This window comes from Perissodus microlepis, chromosome 2, assembly GCF_051167445.1.
Source record: "Perissodus microlepis isolate ML-2025 ecotype Zambia chromosome 2, ASM5116744v1, whole genome shotgun sequence".
Lineage (NCBI taxonomy): Eukaryota > Metazoa > Chordata > Actinopteri > Cichliformes > Cichlidae > Perissodus > Perissodus microlepis.
Window position 1 is genome coordinate 26,188,736 of NC_140462.1, and position 4,592 is coordinate 26,193,327.

Consider the following 4,592-nt stretch of genomic DNA (forward strand, 5'->3'; position numbering starts at 1 on the left):
TACTTTGATCACGTTATATTGTCAGAATAAGTCATTATTTTATTAATTTTATTTAATTATATATACCAACAACCATTGATCCATCCGTTTTCTTAACCGCTCATCCATCCAGTTGAGGGTGGTGTTTTCATGGGTGGGTGGGGGGCTGGAGGCAATCCCAGCTGTCACAGGGGAGAGGCGGGGTACACCCTGGATCACAGCTCTAACACAGAAAACAGACAACCATTCACACTCACAGTCACAACTGTTTCTGGCCTATGGGAAAACGCAAGAGTACTCTGAGGAAACCCACGCAGACACGGGGAGAACACGCAAGCTCCACACAGAAAGTTAGTCTGTGTTTTGTCACTGAATTTTTAGATTTTTCAGTTATTATCTCGTGCAAACCAGACATTATCCTATGTGAATGAGTTCTCCTGTGCAAAGAACACGGAGCCAGTTATTGTCTTATGCAAATTAGCAATTATCTTATGCAGATTACTTATTATCATATGCAAATGAGCTGTCTCGTGCAAATCAGTCACTGTCTCGCGCAAATGAGTTAATAATTTGAACAAAGTTAATGACTTGTTATGATATAATAATTGGTTTGCATGGTCTTTTCTTGTGAAAGAGTTATTATCTTGTATAGATAACGGTGTTTTTGCTACACTTGCCACAATTTATAATTCTTGCACATGGACATAATTTGCTGTATAACACACTGCCTGTCTATGAATTTCATTGTATGGCCTTCAGGTAAAACTAAAACTTGACCAGCTGAGCTCTGGGGGCTGCATGCATCTACTTAGTGGTTTTATAATGCATGAGATGTTTTACTGTTCCACTAAGATAAAAAAAAAAGTCACCTTATGAGATCTCAGGGGCTCCACAGATTTGTAAAAACTGAAAACATGGTCGAATAAATTCTGAAACGTGAAACTGATTTCATCCTCACATATTTTATATGTGAGGATGAAATCAGTTTCACGTTTTTGCTTCACGTGTGTTTCCTTTTTTCCCTTTCAGACCCTGAAGTAATTTTGAGTGTTTCCACTGGTTTGATGGTTCAGGTCACTAAGGTTCACAAAAAAAGGGATTATTTAAAATGCAGATGATGATATGAGACTTGCATATGATCTCATTGCCCTCCATCTCTCTCGGGCATTAAACAGCTGCAGCTCAGATTTGTCTTTTGACATTACTTCATACAGATAACATGATTTTTCTCCTCACATCAGCTCCTGAAACTCGTACAGTCGGCCCACGTGTTCTCTGTGAACTGAGGCAGGGCTGAAGTTTTTCCATCTGTGTTCATCGTGATGGTGATGACACCCACGAATATCTCACACAGTCAGGGGTGGTTTTAACAAAGAAAAAAAAAAATCTGTGTTTGAAACACATTCATGCTTCCACGCACTAAAAGCCAAAAAGGCTGCTAGGAACTTTAATTTAATTTAATTTCCATCTCGTGTGCTGAAGTAAATGAATAGGAATGGACACCCCATCACCTTTTCCATCTCCCTTATATTTACTAAATCATACATAGAAACATCAGTATCCAGTAAAGATTCAAGATTATGGTGGCCACAGAAGATCTGCTGACATGAAGTTATTCACTTTGCCCTTTTCCTCTCATCTAAAAAGAACAAAAAACATACAAATTCACTGACTACTTTATTAGGTACAGCTGTTGAAGTGTTTACTAACGTAAATATCTAATCAGCCACTCAGCCAACCACTTGGCAGTATCCAATGCCTTTAGGCATGTAGACATGGTCAGGATAAACAGTTAATGTTCAAACCAAACATCAGAATGTGGACAAAATGTGATATTTAATGTGGCATGGTTGTTTTTGAAAGACTGGCTGATCTGAGTATTTCAGAAACTGCTAAAATAATTTTCCAGAGCAACCGTCTATAAGGTTTACAGAGAATCTGAAAAAGAGAAAATATACAGTGAGAAGCAGTTTTCTGAGAAGAAGTGTCTTATTGATGCCAGAGGCCAGAGGACTGCTGATTCAAGCAAGGCAACAGTAACCACTAATAAGTAAATAACCATTCATTCCAACCAAGGTATGCAGAAGAGCATCTCTGAATACACAATACCTCGATGCACATGGACAGCAGCAGAAGATCACAGCGAGTGCAATTCCTGATGGCTAGGAACAGGAAACAGGCCAATGAGGCTCAGTTTCTGCTGGAACGTTCAGGATTTGATGCAAACAACATGAAATCATGGATCAGCGATTCAGGCTAGAGCTGGTTGTGTGATGATGTGGGGGATGTTGTCCTTTAGACTTTACCAACTGAGGATTGTTTAAACACCACTCCTCATCCAGCTGTTTATAACCACAGTGTAGCCATTGTCTGACGGCTGCTTCCAGCAGGATGACGCACCATGTCACAAAGCTCAGATTATCTTAGACTGGTGTGTTGAACATGACGACGAGTTCACTGTACTCAAACTTCCTCCACAATCACCAGATCGCTGTCCAACAGAGCACCTTTGGACAAGCAGCCTTCAAATCTGCAGCAACTGTGTGATGCTGTCGTATCAACATGGACATGTAAAAAGTTAAGTTTAGGCCTGAAGGCAAAAGAGGATTCCACCTGGCACTGATAAAGTGTACCTAATAAAGTGTCTGGTGTTTTATTTATGCATGTGTCAATAAAATTAAAGAATAGATGATTCTCTGCTGGACAGATGTGCAGTATTATACAGAATTAGTGGATGTGAAACGATTTCCTGTATCTGTCATGTGCAGAATCACTCTGTTGGTGCTGCCTGTGGTGCAGAGGGTGGTCAGGATTTCGGACAGTTTCTTCAGTGATCTCTTCTCCAGCATAGTGGACATTTAAGTCTCATAGCATTTGTTTCCTCTGTTACTTTTGAGTTACCATTCCAGATGAAAAAACATCACAATGGCCCAGTGGCTTTGTTTGAAGTCACAGTTTTTCCTCTTACTGGTCCATGAACTTAAATGTCTCTGACATGTCCGTTCCTGGCTTCGGATCGCCCTTTAAAAAAGAAAAAAAAAAAGACTTTCTGTTTTCTGGGGTTAAATACTGATTTATTTTAGTTTGATGTGATTTTATATCTGAATATCTGAAAGTGGAAACCACTCCACATTTAAACTCCCTCTGCACAAAGACATAACGTGTCCATGTCTATGTGACAGCTGCTCTTCATTTCCCCACACAAGCAGATTATCAGCAGGAAAGCATCACAGCAGAAAATTTAAACCCGCACGAGGAGATGTGAGCAGGCTGATAGGAGCAGTTTGGAGGAAGTGAACTGGACTGGAACTGGACCTCCAGGGTGGGCTTAAGTTGTTCCAACAAATGCGTCCTCAAATTTTCCAAATTTAAAAACAGCAGGAAGTAGGAAGTTGCTGCTCTGGTTTGCATGAAGTAACTTTATAGATTATTCACTCTGACACTGATTTTTTCCACCAACTTCTCCCTCTGCTCCTCAGTGAAGCATCACAACAAAGATTTCTTCCAGACTTCTTTCTGAAGTGCCTACAGTTACAGTGGATGAGGAGCCATTTTAGCATGGGAGTCTGTGGGAAGTGATTCGCTTTTGGAGCCAGCCTCTTTAGTGGTGACCAGAGTTCATTTCTCTGCCCCAGAGGGTCATGCTTGGCCTTGATGTTTTGGCAGTATTAACCACTGATAGATCGTGGAGCTGTTTTAGAAACCTGCAGAGATCCTGTCAGGGTAGTAGGGGCAAAGGTGCAGGTTTGCAGCTTTCATTTATAGTTACACTCTCAATAACAACTCGGTGTCATGGTCCCTCCTGTCCTTCAGGTGGGGTACCTGTCATTGTGAGTGTGGGTGACCTCTTTCAGTGGCGGGCGTGGTCCAAGCAAACTACAGTCAGACGCACCACAGTCAATGCAGTTTATAAACCTGACTTCCACCAGATTTTTAACCTACTCGTCTAGTAGTGCACTTATCCGCTTCTGTAATGCCTCTAGTATTATGCCCATCTGCAGCACTGTTGGTCTTGCAGAGGTGACAGCTTCTGGATGTTGCATGGGTTTAAATTTAAATTGTCTACACCTGAGAAGTAGAATATCTCACTTTTTGTGGGCATGATCCCTTGAAACATGTGGGTCACAAACAGATTCTGATCTGTGGAAGAAGGTTGGTTATTACCAGACCAAACAACAGCTGAAGGTTTAACAGGAGCTACAACAGCAAGAGGAAGATACACTAGACTTCTAGTGTCCATTTATACTTACTAGAAGTTATAAAATGTAATTCAAATTAAAACAAAACAGTATTTCTGGCATACACAAGACAAAATTTTGATTTATTATCTCAGATTTTAATTGTAAAAACGCAAAATTCAGAGTTTTTAATTATTTATTTATTTTTTAATCACAAGTGAATATTAGGAAGTTGAAATTTCTAGATAAAACCCTGAAATTTCCATTTGAGTGCAAAATATTTTTCCCATAAAACACAGAAAAACACACACGATTGTAATAAATATGTGATAAAAGATCAATATAATTTTAACTCCTCCATATTCAGTAGCCGTTTAGATTCCCTCCGCGCCGCTAGGGGGCGACATAGTCACCAATTCATGTTTCCGCGTCAGA